Raw genomic sequence first — 26,200 nt, 5'->3', positions numbered from 1 at the left:
GGTAACCACCGATCAGATCTCCTTATCAATATACTAATTTCCACCTATGAGTGGAGTCATATAGAGTTCGTCTTTCTCTGACTGGCTTATTTCGCTTAACATAATACCCTCGAGGTCCATCCACGTTGTTGTGAATGGGCCAATTTTGTCTTTTTTTATGGCTGAGTAGTATTCCATTGTGTATATATACCACATCTTCTTTATCCAATCATCAGTTTCTGGGCATGTAGGTTGGTTCCACGTCTTGGCTATTGTAAATAATGCTGCGATGAACATAGGGGTGCAACGGACTCTTGAGATTTCTGATATCAGGTTCTTAGGATAGATACCCAGTAATGGGATGGCTGGGTCATAGGGTATTTCTATTTTTAACTTTTTGAGAAATCTCCATACTGTTTTCCATAGTGGCTGTACCAGTTTGCATTCCCACCAACAGTGTATGAGGGTTCCTTTTCCTCCACAACCTCTCCAACATTTGTCACTCTTGGTTTTGGATGTTTTTGCCAATCTAACGGGTGTAAGGTGATATCTTAGTGTAGTTTTGATTTATATGGCAAGATTTTTAAATAAAATCAAAATAAATGCAGAGATATACCAAGTACTTGGGTAAGAAGACTAATTATTTCAAAGACTCAATTCTCTCCAAATTAGTATATGCAGATTTGATGCAATTGCAATCAAAATCCTAAGAGAATTTTTCATAGTATTGAAAAGCTGATTTTAAAACGTATGTAGAAGTAAGAAAGTCTAGGGCTAGCCAAGGCTTTCCTAAGATGGAGAACGAGGAAAGACTTGCTCTATCAGATAAAAAGTTATAAAAATTAAGAGACTTCCAGTGTTGTTACACAGACAAAGAGACCAATGTAACTGAATACAGAGCCCAGAAACAGAACTACGCATACGTGGAAAGGATAAATGGCAGAGCTAGGATTCAGGTCATTGAGGAAATGGCACTGGGACAATTGGGTGTCCATATGGAAACAAAAATGAGTTGGATCCCTACCTCACACCATACAGATCTGATGTGTTGTACTAACATGTAACAGGCACTTATGTAAGAAGACAATAAAAGAGACCACCTTTCCAACTTTGAGTAGAAAGGTAAAGGAAAAGTTGATAAATTTGACTACATTAAAATTAAGGATTTTTTTAAATCAAAAGACTGTAAATAGATGGAAAAGACAAGCCATGGCGTAGAAGATACTTGTAATATATAAAATGAACAAAAGGGTATTATCCAGAATATATCAAGAATTCTTGAGAACCAATGAGAAAAAGTAAACAACTCAATAGAAAAACAGGCTCACAGTGAAGTGTGGAGCAAGCTTCACTGGACTAGGAGCTGGGTCCACCATGGTTCCAGCCTGGGTTCCAACATTTTCTTTGCTGTGTGTCCTTGGCCACATTACTTGGTTTCTCTGAGCCTCAGTGTTCTCCACCATAGCCTGTGCCTCGCTGCTTTGGGGTGAGTGGAGCCGGCTCCTGGTCCTGGGCTGTGGGGCAGCATGTGGTCCGACCATTCTTCCTTCTGCTTCCCCAACACCAGAGCCGTGATCGGGGTCAGGTCTCAGACCTCCTGCCTGGGCCTTGACCGTGATCACCAGGCCACTGACCTTGAGTTTCCCCAATCCTCGGCCACAGAAGGGACCTCCTGGGACTGTTCATCCTTTCCCTCCCTTTCACTGGGGTGTGTGGTGTCTGGTGGCCTAGAAGACCCTGTCTGGACTCCTGAAGGCCGGCCTTAGGCCCCAGGGGTGGAATGTGGGGTCTTGTTGGTGGCAGTTGCTTCCTTGGGAGCTAGGGCCCAAGGAAAGGCTAGGTCACGGAAGGCCAGCTCCTCCATCAGACTTTTAGTGTCCTCTTGGGGGAGGACAGGCCCCAGCCTGTCCTGGAGCTCATGGTGCTGAGGGGTGTGGGGCAGGGGTCGGGCCTGCAGTGAGCTGGAGCAGGGTGGCTCCTGCAGTGTCGATGGTGGGCGTGCTGTGTGACTGGCAGGAGAAGGTTCCGAGTTGGGGAGGCTGCCCCCAGGACTTCCGGGGTGAGTAGCCCGTGGATGTCCCTAGCAACACTGAACTGTGGGAACCTCTCCAGCCACTGCTGTCCTTTGCTCTAAGCTGGTCCCTCTGCCTGTATCACGGAACTGTCTCCTGGTGCCCTTACCTGGGTCTGGGGTGGGCTCAGTGACCCCCAACCCGTGCTGTGTCCCTCTACCCAGTATTAGGCACGCTCTGCTGCAATCCCACCCTACCCCTCCAGACCCCAGAGTTAGGAGGATGGAAGGGCACTGGTCCAGCTCGGGCTCTGGGGTGGCCCTATAGCTCAGGGACCTGCCCAGAGGGGTGCTGGCAATGTTTGCTGGTTCTGCGCCTGGAGGCAACCCATGCCTTCTCCCGCTTTCAAAGGCTCGAGGCAGTGTCCCCAGGGACATGGGCAATGTCTGGAGACAGTTTTGGTTGTCATAACTTGGGGGTGTGGGTACTGCTGACACCCTTCAGCATGCAGGACAGTCCCCAGACACCAAAGCGTTATCTGATGCTCAGTGTCCATAGTGCTCAGGTTGCGAAGCTCACTCAAAGGACAGCACCGCTGGGGAGCCCCCAGGGTCTCAACCACAAATGCCTCTTGAAGCCCAGGGGCCACATTAATGAGTGTGTGTGGGGAGGGGACAGAAGTGCCCATGGGGATGAAGCTGTCCAGTCTAGCTCGTGGCTTCCAGGCAGCTAGAGTGGGCTCCCAGTGTTGGCAGATTTTCTGGGTTTTTCCAGAAAGCCTAGAAATCTGGATTTGGGTATGAAATCTTCTGATTTTTAAATTCCAGCAACCAGTTATACTTTTTGAAAGACTCTGTGTAGATTAAACAAAGCTGTAGACTTCTCCTTCTGTGCTTGGCCCTGGGCAGTCTGGGTTCCCCTGCCGGCTGACGCTGTGCTCTACGCGGGGCGGAGGTGGGAGAGCCGCTGCACAGCGATGGCCGGGACGCTGCTGCCCCCCTGTGGCCGCAGTGAGAAGGTGCACGTGTGATGCCGATCAGGGGATCTCTGATTTTCCACCAGGACCCGGGTCCAGGGTCAGGCTGCTCCCCTGGTGAGTTGATGCTGACATTCCCCAGGGACCAGGGCTTGATTCTAGAGCTTCCAGGTTTGAATCCAGCACTACCCCAGCACAGTGTGACCCCGGGAACGTCCCTCTCCCTCTCTGGGCCTCAGTTTCCCCAACTGAAAAATGGGGATGGAAGTGGGTTTTGCGAGGGTTAGGTGAGATGATGGATGTAAAAGTGTCAAGGGTTGTGCAAGGTGATTGTGCAAGGTGTGTGCAACCAATGTTTGCCCATCCAGTCTTCATTGCACATCTGGGGAGACCAACACAGGCCGGCCTGGGCAACACTCACCATCAGGCTAACTCTTGGTGAGCACTAATGATGCCCAGGTGCCCTGCCCTCTGTGTACAGGGTCATCTCACCTGGTCCTTCCACCATGCAGGGGGCAGGCACTGCCATCATCCTCGTTTGACCAGTGATGAGATGGGACACCCGTGGACATTTTTGAGAACCTGCCCAAGGGCTCTCAGCTATTAAAACAGGGGCGCCAGGATCAGGAGCTGGGTTCCAGCCTGCCCCCTCCCACCACATTTGTAGAGAACTGCATGATTTACCCTCAAGGGGGCTTCAGATACCAGCTCAAGGAGCGTCTGCAGATGGTGTGAGGGGCCAAAATTCAGAGAGGGAGGGGACCTGCCCGGGAGCCTTGCCCATCAAGCCCTCCGGCGGCTGGCGTCACTGACCCAGAGGGAGGCAAGGCTGTCCTGGCTGCCGCATCCCTGAGCCGTCATGTGGCAGGGAGTCTGGTTTGCCTGTACCGTCTCCAAACCATTTTGGCTTTGGTCTCCCAAAGACGAGTCACCCTGTGGAAACTGAGGATGCCCAGCATCACTGAGAGGTCTGTACGTCTCTGTGCTTGCTGACGAAGGGAGGTGGAAGGCTGGCGAAGAGGATTTTAACACTTCAGATCAACCGAGGTCTTCAGAGGAGTCAATCTGACCTCTCAGTAGACGGGGGGGAAACTGAGGCCGGGAAAGAGATGGCAATTCCCAGGTGGCCCAGGGACGTCCACATCTTACTGCAGGGCCCTCTTCTCTCCTGAAGGATGGTGGGATCATTAGACGAAAGGAGGTGGGGGGAGGGGAGAAGGTCTGGCTGACGGCATGTGAGGACTCGGGGTTCTGTCTACTTGTCCCTTTAGACGGGAGAAGAGCGCAGCTCTTGCAGGGGGCCAGGTCTTAGTCCTAGCGATGGCAGAAACCCATTGAAACCAGGCTTTGGAGACACAGCTGCTCTCTGGGCCTCGTTAGGAAGGGAGTTGGGGACCATTTCTGCAGCCTGGCAGTGGGCCTGCGGGGGAGCCTGCACCCTCCCTCCTCCGGTGGCCTGGCAGCCCTGGGTCCCTGTCTGAGCTGCATCTCCTCCTGCCGTGTGGACCACTCCACCTCTCTGAGCCTCGTCTGTAAAGCAGCAGTCACATCCGTCCTTGCAGAGCTGGCGAGGGGGCAAGTGACGCAACGTTCCCCTCTCCGCTTCCCCGTTAGCCGTGATTACGCTTGTCACTAAATGGGCCCTTTGTGACAGTGTTTAGTATTGGCCTCCTGCCCTCAGAGCCCGCAGGGACCATGGCTATCTGGCTGGTCACCGTGTCACCAGTGCCTAGCACAGGGGCCAGCCCTGGGTACACGTTTGGGGAGTTTATGAAGATTTATAGAGTATCTGACACACTTCTGACATGTAAAAACATCACGTCTATGAAAAGCATGTGAAGCAGCTATTTGGAGAAACTTGTGGGGAGGAGGATGTTGTGCCTCGGGTGGGAGCCCGGGAGTCACCGCCCAGGGCTTCAGAGTCCGGAGCACAGGCTCCTCCAGAAGGACCAAGTGGGCACCAGGTGCACTTCTCATCTGTGACCAGCAGGTGGCGCCCTCCCCTGCCCTCAGGCCACTGGCTGTCCTGCTGCTCTCGGTGGCTTGTCCGGGTGCCCATCGCAGTGTATTTGTTTTTTGGGGTGTGTCTGCCCACAGCTCCCTGCAGGGAGTGGTGGACTTTGCTTCTCCTTCAAGGCCCAGCTCAGGCCCAGCTCAGGTGCAAGCAACCCTTCCTCGGTGCCCAGCCTGGGGTCTGTCTGGGGAAGGTGCTCAGATGTTGTGACCTGAAGGATGGAATGAGACAGATCAGAAAGGAGGGCTCCGGTCGTGGGAAGGAGGGAGGAGCCCTGGGCCACACGTCTCATTGGTTAAAAATGAATAGATGCATAAATGTAGAAAATCATGTTTTTGAGTAAGTAATGGGCAGACATAAAAGGAAGGAAAGAAGGAAGGGAGGGAAGGAGGAAGGAAAAAGGGAAAGAGCGAAGAAACCCAAGCAGTACAAAAGGGTAAAGTAAGCACTGGGTCTGTCTGTCCCCGCCACCCAGCTCCCCACTCAGACCCCGGTGGTCCTGCCTTCTCGAACGTTCTTCCAGAGACATCTACCCAGATCTCTGTGTGTACACACACGTGTGCACATGGAGGGGGGTATGCCCAGAGCCACAACCGTGTGGGAAGACATTGCCTTATCTGGAAAGACCCCTTAGCCAGAAAGATTTGGGTCCAACTAGAGAAAGAGCTCCTTGGCAGTTTGTGGGGGTGGGGAGGAGGGTGGAAATCAGACCCCGAGTGGGTGCTTTAGGGTCTGACTCCCAGCGCTAGCACAATCCACGGGGCACAGTGCCTTGTAGTTGGCAAAGCCCCCCCATTTGCTTTATACTCAATATTGGGTTTGGGGCTCCCAGCCGCTCAGGATGGAGAGTGTTATGGTTTCCACATTGTACAGATGGGGACCAGGGCCCACCAGGTAAGGGACAGCCCCCTGCCACACAGCTGGTGACAGAGAGGCTGGAGTGCAGGGCTGGGTGTTCCGATTACCTGTGTAAGGACAGTAACTTTCCAGCTTCCAGATGGTTCGGGAAAGGGCAGAGGACTGGGGGGCTCTGACCTGTGTGACAGTCCGCGGCCCAGCGATGGGCGGGAAGGTGGGCACCAAACCAGCTGACCTTGTCCAGGCCATTCTGGCTTAGAGGTTCCTAAAGCCACTTAGAGACCAGCCTTCAAAATATTTTCCTGTTCTGCCTCCTCCTCGTCCTCCCCGCTCCCGCTGTCAGGAATCTGGAAGAAGAGTGGAGAGCGGATTATAATTGCCCCCCGCGGAACTCACCTGCCATGTAAGGGTGTTAAATAACACGCAATTTACATGTCTTCCCTGTAGGAAATTATAGAATCAGAGCTTTCAAATTAGCAATAGATTTTTCTAATTGAATCTCTTTCCCGTACGGCAGGTGGAGTGAGAAACGCTCAGGTAGTTCAGTTTCCCCTGCAAATGGACCACCAGACAATTGAAGGAATTAAATGCTTATTAAAAGTGCAGGTAAAATTGATATTATGTTTCTGGGAAATATGTCTGCAGAACGGTATTGCGGGGGCCTTCGTGTCCATACGATCACTTTCGGGACAAGATAGACGGTGTCTGCACCCAGGGAGGAAAGGGGAGGGATCTGAGAGGAGAAAGGGAAGTGGGTGGTTGTCCCTGGGTCCCCTCCCCTTTCTCCAGCCAGCTTTGAGCACACAGCCAGGCTCGGGATGTCCCAGGTGTGTTAACCTTTCCGAGTCTCTTTTTTATCTATAAATGATAACCGTGAGATGGTTGTGATGAGTGTGAGGGATAAATAAGACAATGCGTGTGAAGCATTTAAAATGGTAGCTGGCACACAGTAGGTGCCCAATAATCTATCTTACTACTATGACTACTTCTTCTTGTGTTTGCCTGGCGCATAGTTGTCTACTGCTGCATAATATGTCACCAGCTAAAGGCTCAGCTGGAGCAGGATTAAGTTCCAAGCACACAGCAGCTCACAACGTGGCAGCAGCCATCGTCATGGCCAGCCAGGGAGGGAGTCTGCTAGCAAGACAAGTCACATCTTGTGTAGCCTCACCACAGAAGTGACATCCCATCGCCTTTGCCATAGTCTATGGGTTAGAGTCGAGTCACGCGTCCCGCCTGCACTCAAGGGGCCTTCTTGGAAACTGCCCACCGCAGCAGTAATCAGGGGCCTGAGGCAGAAGTTCGGGCAGAGAGGACCAGCACCTCAGCTGGTCGTGGCTCCCCGCCCGGTGGGGTGACCCAAACCTTCATTCCTAAAGGTCCGGGCCATTAGTCGTCCTGCCAGGGCTGGGCTGTTGCCATTGGCCACGGATGTTTTCCCAATCCTCACTCTGCTGTCAAGGGTCCAGGCCACCTCCAGGCCCAGGCGTTTGGACCTCCGGGGTGTTCTGACCCCACCACGTGCCTTGATGGCCAAAGTTCCTTGCAGCAAGGAGTCAGCTCACAGCCTGAGCCCTTTCTCCTGCAGGAGAATTCTCACCCCCAGATCAACCCCCCGCTCAGGGAAACTTCTGGATTTAGGGGTTGATGGAAGGCTCAAACCTTTCCAACCCAATTGGGAACTGGCGATATTGATTCAAGGATCACTGGCCTCGGCAGAAAAAAATTGCCACCAAAGAAAACCCACAGCGGCAGAAGTGATGATGGGCAAAACCTGACATGGCTGAAAAAGCGTTAGGAAGAGGAAATTGTCAGCGGAGATGTCGTGTGGGAAGATAATGGGTCCTAATGAAAACAAGTTCAGTAAAAGGAAAATGAAAATAAAACAATAAACTGAAAACAGGTTAACCGCACTTGATGGAAGACCCACCAAGAAACTAAATTAACGTCAAGAGCTTTAATCCGGAATATCTTGCTCTTAAAAATTATATAGTATTGATAAAATTCCAAAGAAAATGTTCAACAAGGGGTCAGAAGGCTGGACCAGACACCCTGTTGTCCCTCACACCTACACTCTGCCCAGCCAAGCCCCACGCTGTTCCCCCAGCACGCTGCTGACCCTGGCGCTGTCCCCATCCCAGAGGGAGGGACCTGATGGCAAAGAGAGGTGCTCCACTCCTCAGGGACCCTCAGGTAGGGGACAGGGGCATGGTGCTCAGGGCTGGAGCAATAACCAGGGGCCCAGGGCAGAGGTTCGGGTGCAGAGACCGGGCGGATCTGCCCTGGGTTCCCCCATGAGGATGGAGGTCCTCCTGGGCCCACCCGGTCCTGAGCTCGGGAGCCCAGGAGGTGTGCGGGGGCCCCAGCCCAGCTGGGGGACCCTGGAGGAGGGGCCCTGCCAGACTCTGGGCTCCTGGGGTCAGCGCTGGAGTGGGCAGCTTGGGGGGTGGGCAGCGGAGCTTGGGAGATGGGAGGGTGAGGAATGAGGAAAGTCTAGGAAAGAGGGTGGGGAGAAATGAGCATTTATTGAGTACTTACTGTATGCTCGGCACCTGACATCTGTTATCTAGTACAGACCCGTGACAATCCTATGTGGACGGCAGTATTATTATCTGGCCATTTTACATATAAGGACACAGGCTCGGGATGAGGAAGTCACTGGTCCAAGGCCACACAATGGGCAGGTTTCAGGCCCAGGTGCGTCTGTCTGTCTGTGTCTCCAAAGTCCTGCTCAGGCACGTGGCCTCCTGTCCCAGGCTTCCCTCGGGGTCCTTTCTTATGGATTAATCCCCCCACCCCCACCCCAGTTATTCTCTGTAGTGAAAAGCACCCTTGTCTTACCCCTGAAACCCTCTCTCTCAGGAAGGGCTTCAGCCCCTGGGCCCTTTGTCCCAACCACAGCTGCCAAGCTTTTCCCAACCTGGGCCTGGCCTCCCCCCCACCCCGGGCCCCATCTCAGCCGGCCCGGTGAGGTCATCCCTGAGTCACGGGAGCTGCACAATAGGGCCGGGCCTTCCTTTCTGCTGAAGAGGGAGATTCGGGGTGGGGGGAACAGGGCAGGAGACCGCAATTACAGGTTCCACAATGGGGCGCCATCAGGGGGGCTTGGCCAATTAGGGCTGCTGCTCTGGGAGGGGGAGGGGACGGGGAGGGTGCAGGGGGCCAGGCAGGGCCTGGGAGGATCGGGCCAGGTAAGTTCCGACATTCATTGTCTGTTCATTCATTCATTCACTCATTCCTTCCTTCCTTCATTCATTCATTTATGCTGTTAACATCCTCTGCGCACCTACCATGAGCCAGGCACTGTGCTATAAGCAAAAGGGACACAGCAATGACCGAGCCGAGGAGGCCTGGCTCCGATGGAGCAAACACTGTGGGAGGCTAGACAGATAATGAACAGATAAAAACACATGACAGAGAAATGTGTGTCACACAAGTAGCGTCGAGTGCCTTGATAGAAATAAGACGGCATAAAATCACAACAAGTGGCAGGGGTGTGTGGGTCAGGGAGGGAGAGCAATATTACCAAGGTGGTCAGGGCAGGCTTCTTGGAGAAGGTGACATTTGAGCTGAGACTTGGAAGGCAGGACAAGGCCAGCCATGCCACAACCAGAGGAAGAGCGTCCGGGTGGAGGACACAGTACGTGCAAAGGCCCTGAGGCAGGAACATGCCTGGTGTGTGTGGGGACCAGAAGCACGGCCGGTGTGGCAGGAGAGGGGTGGGTGAGGGGAGAAGAAAGGTGGGCTGTGGGGAGCTGTGGTGTCATGGAAGTGGCTCTCACCGGCTCCCGAGAGCCAGCTGTACACAGCTGTTCCGAACTCTGCGTGTAGGTTGGTAGCTGGAAATGGATCATGGTGGAAGTATTTGCACCATGGAAATTGGCACGTGTCACAGATCAGGGCTGTCCCCCTAGAGAAGCCCTCAGCAACGGCTTACCAGCTCACTGCTGGGGTTGGGGGCGCGAGGGGTCCCTGTGTGGTCATGGAGAATCAGGATTTTATTCTGTGTATTTACCTGATCACCATCCCTGAGGCCCCCCAGGGGCTCCTGCCCATTGCACACGAAGGAAGACCGAGGCCCAGAAAGGGAAAGAGCCCTCCAGGGCGCCCACTGCCCCCGCGCCCTGGCCTCTGGCTGGGGGTGCCCCTGGGAGACCAAGGCTGCTGTCTTCTGCGCTCTCAGCACCTCGCCCTCCTCCCACCCGAACCCCAGACTCTCCAGAGACTCCTTCTCGGTGGGTCCAGGCAGGTGTGTGGCTTCATGGTGTCTTAGGGCCTTGGCAATGGAAGCCGCTAGTGGACACTGACCCTCTGTCTTCTGCAGCACTGGAGGTGTGCAAGTGCCTGTGTGCACGTGTGTGTGTGCATGAGACAGAGAGAGAATGCATGAGCGAGTGAACGAGCATCTTTTCCCAACTATTCACATTTCAAGGAGTGAAGTGCTAATGAGACTGACATTCATGAAGCTCCTACTGTGTGCAGACACTCCATCGACCTCTTCCTACACTTTTTCCCATTTAATCCTTGCCAAGAGGTTCAGAGAGGTTAAATGACAGGGCCAAGGTCACCCAGCTTTTACATGATGGAGTCAGCGCTTGAATCCATGTCTGTCCAACCCCTCACCTGGGCCCTTCACCTTTGCCAGGCCTCTGTCCCGCATGCCCACCCTTCTCTGTAGCCCCTACATGCACCACCGCATGGCCACAGGGCTCCACCATCATTTCCCGGGAGGACTCAGGGAGCGAGGACGACAAGCGTAGTTCATTTCTGCTGAGCACTTACCACGTTCCTGTGACCCCACAGTCCCAATGTCGGGCATTTCTCTCTGCGGTCCTGTGACATGGGCCTGGAGTCATCAGCCTCGGTTTACAGATGAGGAGACTGAGGCTCAAGGCGGTTCCCTCAGGACCCTGGGGCTCCTGTAGGTGCTGTGGCTCTCGCTGCACGGACGAGGAAACGAGGCTGGGTCCCAGCTGCTCCCGGGCCTCGGGGCGGCCTGGGCTCCTTCTACCAGCACCTCCTCTTTGTTTCTGCTTGTCAGAGATCCACCACCCTGCCGGGTCCTGGGGCTCAAGACACCCAGGGGGACTCGAGATGGGTCTAAAGGGAAACCTGGGCAGGAGGCCCTGGGAGGGGGCTCTGAGAGAGGACAGGAGTTCCTCGTGGCTGCCTCCCACGTCGTCTGGTCTGAGTGATGACAGAGATGACCTCGGCCGAGACACGTCTCACCAGCCTGGAAGGAAGGCCTGGAGGGCGCTGTCCTTTGGGGCTGGCGCCCTGGGAGGCTCAAAGGCCTCTCCGAGGAGGAGGGGACAGTTGGGCCAGAACCCGAGGACCAGTGGGCAGGATGGCTGGCCTGGTCCTGACCGAGATGAGGCCACAGGGCTGCCGGCCTCCTAGGACACAGGGACACGGGGTCCTGCAGAGCCCCCAGGAGCCCCCTCTCTGACAGCGCACTGCCCCCCTCATCCTGACCCACCCTTTTCACCGGGCTAGGTGGGTCGAACACAGGCTTCACGCACAGTGTCTGGTGGCTTTGGTGTGACCTCAGTTTCCTATTCTATTCTCTGGGTCTGACAGTGGCCTTCTAGCGGGGTTGTGAGGATGGAAGTAATGAGCATAAAGCAGCATTTTCTCCTCATCTGGACCCACTGTCCCAGCACCGAGGGTGACAGCGACGGTACCAACGGTGACACCTACTCAGCCCGCATGCTGGGCCCGGCGCTTTCTGAACACTTCACCTGCCCTGACTTATATTTAATACTCACGCTGGTCCCACGATGGGGAGGTTAGGGTTGGCATCATCCCGTTTTACAGATGAAGAAGCAGGCCCAGAGCAATGCAGTGACTTGCCCGAGGTCACCCAGCAGGGGAGCGGTGGGGCTGGGTGTCTGGCTGCTGGCCTCTTCTTACAGCTTCTGTCTCTCCCTGCACAGGGGCCCAGCTCCTTCACCTTCACCCACTGGCTTGAGCACAGGGCTTGGCGCAAGGGCCAAGGGATGTTAAAGGGATGAGGGATGGAGAGGGGTTTGCTGGCACAGTCCGGGGTGGTGCTGAAGGAGGGAGGCAAGGCCAGAGAGGGAGTGGGGCTGATGAGGCTGGAGTAGCAGGGCTGGGAGCCGGACTGGCCCCGCATCTCTGCTCACCTGCTCAGCAGGGCCAGGAGGATGCCAGCTCACCGAGGGACGGCACAGGCTGCTCCCCCAACAACATGGACATAAAGTGTGTCTCTCCACGTCACACTGGGGGAGAACAGATAGAGACAATCAAGCTCTGGGCTGTGGGAGGTGGCCAGAACCCCCGGGGACCAGGACAAACATGCTGCCTGGCCCCCGGGCGTCTGCAGCTCCCCGACGCTGAGTCCCCAGCGCAGTCTCCCCTCAGCCCCTGTTTGCAGTGTAAACACCCGGCTTCCTGCACGGGGCTGCCCGGTCCTGCCCGCCCTCCCTCAGTGCCAGGCGAGAGCGGTGGGGGGTCCCCTTGGCTCCCTAGGGCCTCCCAGGCCCGTGGGTGGCTGCTTGTTTGGAACATGAGCTTCAAAGGGGCCATCTGTGTGGTACCAATGACCCCCGTCAAAGAGAGAAGCTCAGCTGGAACAATGTGACTGTCTCCGTGTTAAGACATGTCAGCCAGAGTGTGCAGATACCGGCCTCGAAGGACGGGTACCACCCGGGCACACCAGCCCAGGGCACAGCACGGGCAAAGGCAAGGAAGCAAGGAGTGCTGGCTCATATTTATAGGAAAAGCTGGGCCCTGGAGGTCCCACGGCACCGCCCAGCTTACTGTTGCCTCCGAGTGTGCGAGTCTGCTGTAGCTGTGCGAGGGCAGATCCATCTTCATCTCTCTTGCTGGTTCTTGTTGGTCAACGCCCAACATGAACAGGCTCCTCCCCCTGCTTCCAGGTGACTGTTCGAAGGGCAACCTATCTAATCCTGCCAGCAGCCCTGGGAGATAGGCACATCGATCCTATACAATACAGATGAGGAAATGAAGGCTCTGACATGCGGTTCACACTTGTCTGAGGTCATTCAGGTAGCAAGTGGAAGAGCCAGGATTTGAACCTGGCCCCATCAAGCTCCCGGAAGCCATGACGGCCCTGGAATTGTGCCCATCTGAGAGCCTGTCTGCCCTTGTGCCTCCTTCCTGAAGTTGCTGGTGTGTGGGGAGTCTAGATGCTGGCAATTGACCAGAGTGGGCATCCACCCAGGACATCCCAGCCCTTGCCGGGAGAGCTGGGGCACCTTCTTGACCTCATTGGGTGGATCCAGAGAGAGGGCATCACGGCCAAGCAGAGGCCCAGCTCAGGCTCCTGGATGGAGGGGCTGAGGCCTGGGGAGAGGAAGTCTAACCAGAGATGCCCTTACTCCCTTGTGGCGGTGACCTTCACTCCCAGCATCACCTGGAGTGTGGACAAGGTCAGGAGGAGACAATGCTGGGTTGGCTACCAGGGTCCTTAGCCCTGGTCCCAGCTCTGCCTCCCATGTGCTGTGTGTCCTTTGATGAGCTGCTTCTGCTTGTTTTCCCTTCTGTAAAATGGGGTAACCTCGGCTTACTAGGGAGCCCTGGGAATAGAAGGTGGCTATCTCCCAACATGTTTCAGACGCTAACTGAAGAAATCTCTGCCCCGATGGACATTGGGGTCATTATTCTCAACACAACGGAGAACTGCTCCCAAGTACAGAGAATCAGGGGCACAGAGAGATGCCCTGTTTGGGTGGGTGTCTCCTCTCTCACTTCCATAACCCCAGCCCCTGTGAGGGGACCCTTCCTCAAGGCTTCCTCTGGCCTCCTGGTTGTCAGGTCCAGTTCTCTTCCTGGGGCCCTCCCGGTCTAGCCCCCTGGCCTGGGTCTCGCCCCTCCCCACGCTCCTCCGCTTCCCCGCTGCTCCTCCCACATCCTCTCTGCCGGCATCTCCTCCGGCACTCCTCTCTTGAATGCTGGGTTCCTCAGGACTCAGTCCCGGCCTCCCTTCTTTTCCAGGCATCTCCCATGTGGTCTTGACCACTCTTCTGACCTCGCAGGCCACCTCTGTCCATGTCAGTCCCCCCCAGTCCCCAGTGGCAGCCCAGGCCTCTCTCCCCTGTGGCCACCACCCTCTCACCTTCTCTCCCAAGTGGACCACAGAACCTCGGGCTCAAGATGTTTCAGACTGAACTGTTGGTCCTGCTGCTGGCTGGCTTCCCACTCGATCCTCTGTGTCACCCAGCAAGCACCATCGTGTGTCCTGGAGCCCTGGCCGCTGGCTCCTCTCCCTCCACCTGACCCGGATGGCCCAGGTCGTGCTCTTAACCCTCCTCACCCTGTCCTGCATCCACTCCCTCCGTCCTCCTGGATCAACTCCTGGCCTCATCACCAGCGTTATTGCTCAAAACAGGGACCTCATCATACCTGCCTGCTCCCTGCGCTGGGGCCCACCTGGGAGACTTGCCCCACCTCTCTTCCCTTCAGGAGCACACTGGCTCCCTCCCACCCTGGGCCTTCGGGTTGGTCCAAGGATTCCGGGACACACTACCGAGGGACAGTTGCCCTGGGGGCCTGTCTACCTCCCACCTGTAAAATGAGGAGCCACCTGTCAGCGGCTGCCCCGCCCACAGTTTCTCCCCTCTCTGGGATTGGCCAGGCTCACTCTCTGCTGTGTGACCCCACCTCCACCTTGGTTGATTGGTGCAGGCTGGACACATGACCCAAGTGCAGCCCAGTGGGATTCTCTCCCTGAAGCTGAAGCCGGAACTGGGAGACCCGGAGTCTGGAGTGGGCCGGCCTGGTGGGCACTGATGGCTGCAGGGGCCAGGGCCTCGGAGCCACTAGGGTCTCTCCCTTCCACATGCTTCTTTCTCACTCTTCCTTCAATTTACTGTCCTCACACATCACAGCCCTTTTCCTTAGCTCCTCAGATGTGGTTCCTGTTGCAGACGCTCCCTCCCTTGCTGCCTGGCCAGTGCGGCCAGCCAAAGACCCCTGCCGCCAGGAGGTACCCTGCCTCCTGCCAGTCTTGGACTGCCTGCTTTTCTCCATGGTGCCCAGAAGGGGCAGAGGGAGGCCCCAGAGAGGACAGGCTGGCCACCTTTGCCTCTCTCCAGGGGCTCTCACCCAGCTCACAGCTTTCTCACTCTGAAAGGAGGGCAGCAGGAGGGCGCGGAAGGGCAGGGCCTGCGTCTATCACCTCGGCTCACCTGTCAGCAGCCTGACCAGGAAGAATCAGAATCCGTTTGGCAGAGGAGGAAGTGAAGGCTCAGAGAACCAGGACGGACTCGATGGAGGTGATCCTGGAGCCAGGGCTGGGCTCTCTTATCCTCACCTCAAAGCCAAGGGTGTGGGACAGAGTTTCCTGAGGCCACGGGCATCTCTGTGGAGTTGGGTAGCCCCCTGCCCAGCTCTTGGCTGCCTCTGGGTGCCTGGAGTCAGGATGGGGACAGAGGTCCTGCCTCCAGGAGCCAAACACGGAAGTCCTGGAAGGCCAGCCTGTGCCCACATGTCGGGAGGAGCAGGACCACCAAGTGGACCGACCGGGGAGCCCTGCAAGGTCCCCCGTCCCTCCCCAAAGCTTCCTTAGCTTAGGTGCCCATCTGGGCTGACAGCCAGGCGCCTGGGCTGGGTGCTATGAGTGCTAAGAGGGAGCTTGGCCCTGGGTGAAGGTCAGGGCCTCTGAGGAAGGGCCTGCCCTCACTGAGCCCTGAGGGGCTGGCCGGTGGGGGCGGGATGGAGAACATTCCAGCAGAGGGAACCGCCTCCCATGGACATCTGATCGCCACTCTGACGGGCTGATTTGGCTAGACAGTTTCAAAGGAGGCCTGGCTGATCCCCAGCCCAGGTTTCCTGATGTGTAATGAGGGGGCTGGATCCCCCAGTGACCCTTCCTTGTTGCAGCCGTGGGCTCGGAGCTGGGTGCCCGCCCCGCTGGGCTGGCGTCTGTGTCTGAGAACACGCCGGGAGTGGCCGGAGGCGGGCGTGTGCCAAGGCTGCTGCTGGCGCTCCCTCTGGCTGCCTTGGGGCGATGAAAGGAGCTGACGGCTTGGCAGCGGCTCCCGGAGAGACAGCAGCCAGGCTGGCGGCCCGGCGGTGGGGATAGTCTGGGCGGGGGGGCGCCCAGGGAGGAGAACAAAGCACTGAGGGTGCTGGGATCCAGGGGCAGCTGAGGGGGGTGGGAGGTGGGGGGTGGGCAGCGTTGGGGCTAACTTGGAGCGGGTGGCCCACAGGGAGGCCATGGCACGGGGGCAGGTGTGGATGTCACACGTGGAGCCCACCTCATGGCCGTGTGAGCCCAGGCAGGTCACTTAGCCTCTCTGAGCCTCAGTTTCCACACCTGTACAATTGGAACAATAATGCCTACAGCTCAGTTGACAGCCGTGCCCTAGTGCTTACAAAGGGATGCGGCACATTGTAGATGGTCAGTGAAAGTTTCTGGAGTCAATGAATAGATGGGATTGATGGAGGACGGGATGGGCTAAGCTCTGCTCACCACGATGCCCGGCCCGCAGTTGTTCTAAATAAACCGTAGCTTATGGTTGCTGCTGAGGTTGTTTCCCAGGGGGGCAGAGGACTGAGCTGGCATGGAGGCCCAGAGCCAGTGAGAAGGAAGTCGGTAGGTGTGTCTAGAGAGTAGAGTGAGGGGTGGGGCATGGGGATGTCCCCAGGATTGGGACAGGCAGTCTCAAGGGCCATGGCTAGGAGGCCGGACTCTGTCCTGAGAGCAGGGGGAGAGGCCCACATGGCTGGGGAAGAGCAGGACCGCGGTGGACACCAGGAGGCCATTGGTGACCTGCCTTGTCCAAGGAAAGGGCTGGGATGGCAGCAGAGTGGAGATGGCACGCGTCAAGGCCTTTCTCAGGAAACTTGGTTGAGAAGGGGGAGGAGATGGCTGATGGCTGGAGGGTGATGTGGAAGGGGCAGAGGTCTTATCTCTTAGGTCAGGAGACACAAGCAAGTTTGAATGCAGGTGAGGAGGAGCTGGTCTGCCGAGGGTGGGGAAGATGTGGAGGAGGGGCGTGCTGGCTAGAGGGGTCCCTGAAGGAGGCAGAGGCTGGAGGGGTGGCCTCAGTTTTGGGTTTAGGCCATTGGGGGTCTCTGTGGTTCTGTGGGGTACCAGGAATGGTCATCTTCAAGGTGAGGAGGTGGAGGCCCCAGAGAGCTGTGAGGAAGGAGAGAGAGCATTGTGGGTGTTGGGGAGCTCTGCTGGACCACGGGGAGTCCTGGGTCAGCTCCAGACCCAACCCTGCGGGAAGTGACTGCCTCTGTTACCCGGCAGGGCAGAGATGCCTGTCTTGGTCCTGTGGGCAGGTAGGAGCTTAGCGGGTCCAGCAGGTCCTTTGGAAGAGGCCAGTAGATGATGTTTCCAGGGCCAACCCTTCCCAGTGGCTGCCAGGAGCCCTGTGCCAGGATTCTGAGGCTGCATCCTGGTAACAGGAGAGAGCAGCGCAATTGATCAGTGATGTCTGCTCTGGGCACACAAGGGAAGGAGTAGGGCTCGAGCTGTTTCCAGGCTGCCTTGCTGGCCCAGGCACAGCAGAGTGCCAGAGGCCCAGGGATGGAAGGTGCCGGAACAGGGTGTCACTCCAGTCCTACCAGGGACTCAAGGTGTGACCCTTGGCAAGTCCATTCTCTTAGCCCCCGCTTGTCATCTGTAAACTGGAAATAATGCCACCTTTCCCGGTGGTCATGAGACTCAAAGGCAGGCTGTGTGTGCTGGAACACAGCGGCTTCTGTCGTCTCCGGGAGTGGCTGCAGCGCAGGGCGGCGCAGGGTGCCCCGCGTGGGAGTGAGGAGGAGGCCGAACAGGTGGTGTTCCATCGGGGCGGGGGCCTGGGGACTGCACGTGCATACACATCTTCCTCTTGCCCCCCACGCTACCTGCGGAGCCTGTCAGGGCTGGAAGTGCCTGGAGGTCGGGGTCACGAAGATCGAGGCAGTTGCAATGCACCTTTTGGCCAAGTCACTCAACAGCTCCGACCTCACTTTCCTCACCTGTGAAATGGGTGACTATCCTGATGAATTTGAGCGGTAAGGTTTATCGGCAGCCCCTGTGGCCTCTGGCATCCACGATCCTGGATGGAGAAATCACAGAAGTCTGCTTTCGGCCTCCTCCCCTCTAGCCTTGACCCTCCTCTTCAGGACCGTTTATCCTTCTTCTAATCTGGGGACAGAGAATTCCCTCTCCTCGGTTCCATTCTCAAGCTGGGCTTAGTTTCCTATTCGTACAGTGAGGGAATAGGGTGAGGCTGGAGTAGAAGGGCCTGAGATCTCTCCCTACCTATCTGCGATGATTCTGAATCAAATCTACTGGTAGGAAATGGCTGGAAACATTCAGACTAGGGTGTGAATGACTGCCACACAGCAGCAGACACTACTTAGCTGGCTTCTTCCCTTGCCTCGTGCCCGTGTAAGAGTTGCATTTGATTTCAGTGCCGGTCTGGATGCCACACCTCAAGGGGAGAGAGAATGTGGGGCTCATCTGGAGAAGGGGACTGAGGTGGGCAGGGGGGGTGGCTGTGTTAGCTGGGGGACAGCTGCAGGATGGGGCTGTGAGTCTGAGGGGGAGCAGACTCAGGGAGTTCTGCTGACAGCCCCAGGCCTGCTCAGGGCCATCCTGGAGGGAGCCAAGGGTGCTGTGTAGCCCTGGAGGTGGGGTGGCGAGCAAGGGGGGAAGAAGCTGTGAGCTCAACAGAAGGAAGAGCCTTCTGACAGGTAAGACCCCAGAGATGGAACAGGCCCCTGGGGAAGAGGGAGCGATGGGCACGGGAGACACGCAGGTGGAGGCCTGAGGGCCTGCAGGAGTGCCGGGGAGGGGCCTCCTTTCCGAAAGAGGTGGGCTGGGGGGGCGTCTGCAGGAGGAGGCTGGCACAGCCCCCATGGTCCCATAATGCCTCCCTGGGATTTCCCCTTTCACCAAGGATAACGGGTCCAGTGGGGGGTTTTCAGGCACCAACAAAAGTGGGGGGTGCTTCCTGGGGTTGCTCTGTCTGATGCATCTGGTGCATCAAGTGTCTGCTGAGCGCCTGGTGGGCGGCGGGAATGGAGCTGGGGTCCAGCAGTGAGTAGCATGGGGACAACCAGTGGTCAAGGAGGGGCTGGGGCAGGGGTCTGGGGGTCTCCTGGGGACCAGCACTGGTTTGTACTTACTGAGAGTCATAGCCAGCACTAGGCAGTTCACACTCCTTATCCCAAGTGATCGGCACAGACTAACGGGGCAGGTAACCCTTAATCTTTAACCCTTAACCTTTAACCCTTAACCCTTGTTTCACAGATGAGGCAACAGGTCAATTCCCCTGCCCAGGACCCCAGTGGCAGGCCCGGCCTGTCTGACACCCCTCCAGCCCTGCTCTCCCAGGTGAAGGGTGCTGGGGAGGTGACTTCCAGCAGGAGGGAAATGAGGCAGGGCTCGAGATGCTTCAGGAGTGGGCTCCAGGAACGCACCTGGGGGTCAGGAAGCCCCAGCCTCGCCCGCTGCTGCACCGCAGGTCTGCCCAGCTGCCCCCTTGCTTCTTGAGGCCATGGGAAGTTCACAGCTCAGGGTCCTGACACTGGCCATGGGCCGAGGTAGAGGGCAGAGCAGTTACCGTCCTGGGGGGTGGGTGGCGCCCAGGAGAGGTAGGTTACTGGCAAAGTGCATCCTGGGCGAGATGGGCAGAGCTTCCCCCAACCCCACCCCCTGCCAGCAGGATACAGACTTAAGAGCAATGGGGAGCCATCGAGGTTTGCAAGTAGGGGAGGTGACCTTGACTGCAGTGTGGGGAGCAGGGAGCCCAGGGAAGGCCGTGAGGATGGGAGGTACTGGATTCAGGAGACAGGTGGACAAGACCTGGGGTGTTGCCTGGCACAGGAGTGGGGGACCGGAGGCAGGGCATGGGGATGCCCAGGTTTCAGGTCTTGCTGCCTTTGAAGCAGGTGCCCTCTGAGCTGCTGCCTAGTGCTTGTAGCTCCCAGCTCTCTACTCCCCAGGCCATTCTTTCCGGGGTCTGGCTCACCCTGGGGCCCTGTTATCTGCTGGGTTCGGGCCGGGATACCTGAGCCGAGACCCAGGCCCATGTTGTGAGCATCTTAGCAGAGCCTCCCACAGGCCTCCTGTGTGGGCGGGGGCAGCGGAGCTCTGCATCTGGGCTTCCCTGTCTGAGCTGGGACCTCTTTCGCTTGTCCCTTTCCTGGGTCCCAGGAGCAAACCCCACGTTGTTCCCTCCTCTCTGGGTTTGACTCCAGCACTGCCATTGACCTGCCTCGGAGGTCAGAGAGCCTGACTTGAACCTGGTACTCCTGCTACTGGCCGTGGCACCTGAGCCCCCTGTGGGGTCCTTGTGGGGATGGGGTCACCCACATCCTGGTCCCCTTAAATCCAAGCTGCTTTTGCACAGTTATTGGGGTGGGGCAGTTCCTGAGAGAAAGGAAGACACAGGGGACCCAGAAGATGCCAGAGCTGCCCTGAGAGAGGTCTGGTGAGCACCAGCAGTGAAGTCAAATGTCCCCAGGGACAGAGGGCCTGGTTTTCAGGGCCCACGGACAGTCCACTTCACCTGGTCGTCAACAGGACCCCACGAGGCAGGCAGTACTCTCACCTATTTTCCTGGTGGGGTCACAGAGCTCAAGGACATTGAAGGAATCATAAGCTCAGCTGGAGGGGGATGTTGGCTGCCTGTGGACCCCACTGTGCTGGGATCCTGCCACCTCTGCCCACCACGCCACACTGCATTGGTGCGGGGGCCATGAGGATTGAAGGAGGACACGCAAAAGTGCCCGGGACTAGCTGTTGTTTTTACTATTGTCAGTAAGTCACGGAGCCCTGGCCGTACTCCCTCCAGGGCCCCTCTTCACTATCCCTGTCCTGGCTTTGCACCATCCACTGTGAGGGATCTGGCCAGGCCCCACTGGCCTCCCCTGGGGCTCTGCTCTGGGCTCACAGGTGGAGCTGGGAGAGGTGCTGCCTCTGCTGCCCCCTCTCCCTGCCCCGCTCTCCCTAGGCTGCCCTTAGGCTCCTACCTCCAGGCCTTTGCTTACGTGGCCCCCCAACCCCAATGCACTTGTCACCGGGCACTCTCCGAGTACCTCCCCTTCTCTGCCCCCAGGAGGGATGGGAGGTCCCCTGCACTCTCCCAGCCCATGTCCCCCTCTGCTCAGCAGTGTGTGGTCACTGTCAATTTCCAGGCCCTACACCATCTGGACTCCTCGCTCAAGGGCAGGGCAGGGTCCGAGTCCCTCTGGGTCTCTGACTTTGCCTGGCCCAGAGGAGATGGCCGTGCTATCTTTGGAAGTTTATCGAATATGAACCACCTCTTGGCCTGCCCCACGTTGCACCCATTTTTCCAGAAAAGGAAACCAAGGCTTTGAGGTTGAAGTGAGGTATCCAAGGGCCCACAGAGAGTGCAGGCACAGGAGCCCTGGGGTGGGCCCAACTTCACCTGTTCCCACTTCTCTGAGATCCAGGAGGTGAGAAGAGGTGGCAGTCTGGGGAAGGATGAGAGAAGGCTGCGGGGTAAGGCCGGGCCTGGCCAGGACCCTGGACAGCTCAGCGGAGCTCAGCAGAGCTCAGCAGCCCCTGGCAGTGCTGGGATGGTTCCTAGATGTATTGGGGGCCTTTAGTGGTGCTGGAAGGAGATGGCCTGGCACCTGGATGGGGGCAGGGTGGATGGGAGAGAACAGGTGTCCTAAAGTCTGAAGACTGGCCCTGCAGTTCCAACTTGACCATATACTGGCTGGACAGGTCTTGAAATCTCTTGGGACCTCAGTTTCTTCATCTGTAAAATGGGCCTGCTAGTCTCCCTGCACAGGGGAGGTTGCCCCCAGCTGAGGTCCCACCCAGGCTGTTGTAAGAAATAAACTAGCTGCAAGGAATCTGGAAAAGTTCTCTAAAAACAATAAAGGCCTGGCAGGCAGCATGGAGGGGCCGGGCCAGGGGTGTTGGGAGCCTAGGCCACCCACACTATTGGTGACCAGGAGTGGCACCAGGAGCTGACCCCTTCCTCAGGAAGGCTGCGGGCTGCAGCATCCTTCTGGCTCCTGCAGCCTGCAGGGGGTGGCTGGCCCTGCCTGAGCTTGGCCTCTGTCCAGCTCCTGGGGACGCCAATCCTGGGGCAGTCTCGCCTGGGGTAGGGGACACCATTTCTGAGACGTATCTTGGGCCACTTGTCCAGTGACAAATGCCTCACCCTCCAGGCCACCTGCCTGGGGCAGACCCCTGTGGAATGATCAGCTAAGTGTCGTGGAGCTCACTTGACGCAGGGCCCTTCTCTGTACCTGGCTTTCTGGGTCCTATGGATCCAGAGGGTCTATGGGGGGTTGTGCCCTGGAATGGATCGGGGCAGGGGACTCATCTGGACAACAGTCTGGGCAGAAGCTCCGCTAGGAGCAGGAGGAGGGAGCTCCTGGGGTCTTCCCACATCTTGTCATTTCGTCTTGAGCAAGCCCGGGAGCGAGCTATTACATCACTTTTCTCAAGTTGAGAAAACAGAGGCTCAGAGACACAGGAGAATGTCCCAAGGTCCCAAGCAAGTCAGTGGCAGAACTGACTTAGAATCCAGATCCCCAGACTTGGTATCTAGACCTGTGACAGTGTTAATAGCCACCACTTGCTGAGCGCCAACTGTGTGCCGGGCACTCTATGTGCACTGCCCTCAAGGCAGAGATTGTTGTACCAACTTTACAGTGATCAAGGAGAAGAGACTGAGGTTCAGAGTCATGAGCTGTGAGAGGCAGAGGCAGAGGCAGGATTTCAACCAGTGGTCAGGACCTGGTGCAGGAGCTGGGGCAGTCATCCGAGGCTGTACTCGAGCCCGACCAGAGGTGGGCAGGGTCTGGGGTCCCTGACAGGGCATGGCCTTTCTACCTGGGCTCTGGGCCTAGATGAAGGTCAGGGATGAGGCCCATGCCAGACAGCTTCATTGAAGTTGACCCGCCTCTGGGCAGTGTCAGGATCCAGACAGACCTGGGCTGGCAGACAGAGACCCTGAAGGGGGGTAATGGGGCAGAGGTGGGGATGCAAAGCCAGCTTCATCCGTCCGGCCCAGCCCAGGTGACCTCCTCCAGGGAACCTCTCCCAACCCCTCCGGCCCATGCAGACTGCCACCTCCCTTGAAATCCTCTGGCCTCCCCTGCCACGTGATTTCCAGGGCCTGACACAGCACCTAGCAGGGTGTAGGAGCCCAGTGAATATCTACTGAATAATAACTACATCCTGCATGCCGGCGATGAGCCAGGCACCATGGAGCACCCGAGGACAGAAGGAAGACCTAAGATCTCTGTCAATGAGGCACTACAGGTCCCCCAAGGCCTGGGTCTTGCCCAGGGCTCCAGCTCAGCCCAGCTGCCCTACAAGCACCCCATACTCTCCTCACACCCCTCCCCGAATGTGGCCCTCCATCCCTCACGATACTCTGATGATCATAGAAAACTTGGAGACAAGAAGATCCTGTAAATAAAGTTAAAATTCACCTAAAATCTTACCCCCACAATCTTATCCACAATCTTTTCTCATTTTTCAAAACGCAGAATCAGGTGTTGTCTTGTGTAGCCTCCTTCACTTGTTCACGGGATGTGTGATGAGCATGGATATCACTTTCCCGCCACATCACATTTCAGCAACGTGATTTGGCTACTTGAAATTCCCTGGACATACCGTAATTTTTGAAACTGATCCCCTCTGGCTGGGCATTTAGCTTGTTTCCGATTTGGGGCTACTATAAACAGCCTGCAGTTACTGACTCGGGGCACCTTCCTGGAAGGTGAATTTCTTGGCTAGGGGATATCACACCATCTTCCTTTGAGACTCTGAGGCTTTGCACAGGCTGGTCCCTCTGCTGGCCTGTTCCTCTCACATTTATCCTCACAGTAGAGTTGTATTCCTCTGGGGCACACACATCACCTCCTTCTAAGTGTCCCTGGGCTGCATCTGCTGCCCGTCCCCTTGCCTCAGGTGCCCTCTTCTCCCTGTGTCACGAACATCTGCCAACCTTCCGCCTCTCTGAGGCTGACAGTCTGGCTCTCCTCTTTCTCTCCCCCGCCTCCAGCACATAGTAGGTGCCCGGGAAATGCATCGCAGCTGGACGAGCCATCCCCTGGCTGGTTTCGCAGTGTGGAATTGGTTAGTGTTTCTATTAGTCTCCAGGAACAAGTGCCACTGTGTTATTAAATTTTTCCAAAAGCAGAATGTCTGCTGTGTTTGCCAGATTGGTTGCTCTTTTAGGAGTGGGACCATCCTGCTCACCCCGCGCTCCTCATTCCCCCTCTTTCAGAGCCCATTCACTGGGCACCTGCTCAGCCCCAGGCCATGTGTGGTGAGTGGGGCCCGAGGGAGTCCGACCTCCAGGAAGCAGCCCGGACCAGGGTAGTGTGGGTCAAGCTCAGAGCTCAGTGCCTGGGACTGGTGATGCAGGCAATGGCAGGCCCCTTTGGTGGGGAGCTCATGCTTTGTTCCAAAGGAGTGCTAGAGTGCTAGACATACAGTAGGTGCTCAATAAACGCATGTCCCGGGAAGGTAAGCGATGGTGTTCTGGGAGCTGAGGGGAAGGCTGGAGGGACTGGAGGTGTGGTGAGGAAGCTGGCCTTGGAGGATGGGTGTCACAGGAACTTCTGTGCTCTCGCCCCAGGGACCAGGACCAGAAATTCTCCACTGTCTCAAACCATGTGTCCTCCGGGGGCTCCTGAGACCACGGCCAAGCTATGGCTCTGTCCTTGGCGGGCAGCAGGTGGAATCCGGTGGGCCACTGAGCTAAAGCCCTGTCTCCCAGGACAGCATGGTGGTTTTCCGTCACCTCCCTCGGAGACATTGTGCTCAGGAGGCCTGCAGCCCCGGGAGAGAAAGGTGCTCCCCGTCAAGTTGGGGACGGTCCTTCATACTCCACATTCATTCATTCATTCATTCACTCACTCACTCAATAGACAATGGCCTTGTCCTGGGCACTGGGACACAGACACCATGGAGCACCTTGCCCAAATGTCCTCAGGGACTCCCGTGGCCCACTGAGTATGGCATTCAAGGCCCCATGTGGCCTGCCCTATGGCATGCTCCAGTCCTATAGGGGTCCGCACCTTCCTGTCCTCCCCGTTCTTCTCCTCCTGGGCACCTGCAGCTCTGACTGTCGCTCCCGGCAGGCTCATCTCCCCTGTCCACCTTCTGCCTTTCTTCCAGGCCCAGCCCTCACGCCCTCTTCCAGGATGCCCTGCTCCGCCCCCTCCACCACCCCATACTTGGTCCAGGCTGGGCCCTGGGCCTGTCTCCCCTTCGGCCTTTCACTGGCCACGGCTGGATGGTAGGGGCTGCATGAGGGTGCCCCTTGTCTCCCTGGCCATCCAGTGCAGGCCTGGCACTTGTAGGTTCCTAGGACGACACAGGTGCCAATGGACGCTGCAGCCACCTGAGCAGTGGGGCTGACAGTGGATCTCTCCTCAGTAGCAGTCTGGGCTTTGTCCCCTAAATTCCCAGGTGGCTCCTCTCGCCCTCCTCTCTTCTTGGTTGGGAAGTCCCCACCTTGGGGCTCTGACACTCACAGGGCAGGCAGACCCCAGCTGGGCACCTGCAAAGGTCAGGGTGGCTCCTGGGGGCAGAGTGAATAACCGTGGGGGGACCTGTCTGGCGGGGTGAGGGCACTGGGGAATCTGCTTCCCAGGACTGACCCTGGGGGGAGACGGTGTGGCAGCTCCATGCTCCAGAGGAGAAATGCAGGCCCCCCTCCCCTGCATGCTGTGCACCCGCCCCCACCAGCTGCTCCACCACTCCTTCCACTAGCCTGGGTAGGGGTGCATTTCCAGCCTGGCCCCTTCACTCTGCCCCAGAATTGCCCCAGCACGGGGGACAGAAGTGAGGTCCACAGACAAGGAAGAGGAGGAGGGTGCCTGCCGGAGGCTCCCTCGGCCACCTCTGCCCCCCTCTCTGGCCTCAGGCCCGCAGCCCAGGCCTCCCTCCGCGGCAGCCCCAGCCCCTCCACCCCAGCCCCTCCTCCTCCTCTGTTAGGGCTACCCGAGCAAACTCCAAAAACATAAACCTGACCATGTCATGCCCCTGCTCAAAAACTTTCTATGCCTCCCCACTGCTCCTAATAAAGTCTACCCCCTTAGGCAGGCAGCCAAGGCTCCTCCTGACCTGGCACCTGCCCCTCCCCCCACTCCTTTCTCCGGCACCACTGAAGCTGCCATTCCAAACACGCCAAGGCCTTTGCATGCACTCTTCCCCCTGCCTGGGATGTCTTTTCCATACCTTCTCTCCTTGGCAGGCACTTATTCAGTTGGGCTGTATCCACCTTCAAGAAGACACCCCGAGTAGCTGTCCCCATGTCCCCTCTTGCAACCGTGAGGGGAATTTTCTGCCTCCTTGTCTGTCTCTCTACCAGACTGGGCTCTCCCTGAGGGTCTGGCACAGGGGGTCGGGGGACTGCCTCTGAAGCG

General features: G+C 57.3%; 1 protein-coding gene and 1 long non-coding RNA gene across 5 annotated transcripts in view; one reads left to right on the top strand and one right to left on the bottom strand.

Moving 5' to 3' along the window:
* Window positions 1-26,140, bottom strand: LOC123283210 (uncharacterized). Of its 4 annotated transcripts, none has more exons than XR_011502558.1 (10): window positions 26,013-26,140; window positions 17,801-17,880; window positions 17,078-17,232; window positions 15,013-16,967; window positions 12,623-12,805; window positions 11,986-12,081; window positions 11,608-11,892; window positions 10,622-10,779; window positions 5,947-6,186; window positions 1-5,192 (listed from the first exon to the last, which is right to left on the bottom strand). It is a non-coding gene; the product is annotated as an uncharacterized lncRNA (long non-coding RNA). The 4 variants fall into 4 exon arrangements; XR_006523805.2 differs by having other exon boundaries at window positions 11,608-11,767; XR_006523806.2 differs by lacking the exon at window positions 5,947-6,186.
* Window positions 26,068-26,200, top strand: part of MPPED1 (metallophosphoesterase domain containing 1) — a 79,475-nt gene continuing 79,342 nt past the window's right edge. Inside the window, exon 1 of the mRNA XM_070506758.1 lies at window positions 26,068-26,200. The gene's annotated coding sequence lies outside the window, so the exon portion shown is untranslated.

Source organism: Equus asinus, chromosome 4 (assembly GCF_041296235.1).
Source record: "Equus asinus isolate D_3611 breed Donkey chromosome 4, EquAss-T2T_v2, whole genome shotgun sequence".
Lineage (NCBI taxonomy): Eukaryota > Metazoa > Chordata > Mammalia > Perissodactyla > Equidae > Equus > Equus asinus.
This window is presented reverse-complemented; position numbering and strand designations above follow the sequence as displayed.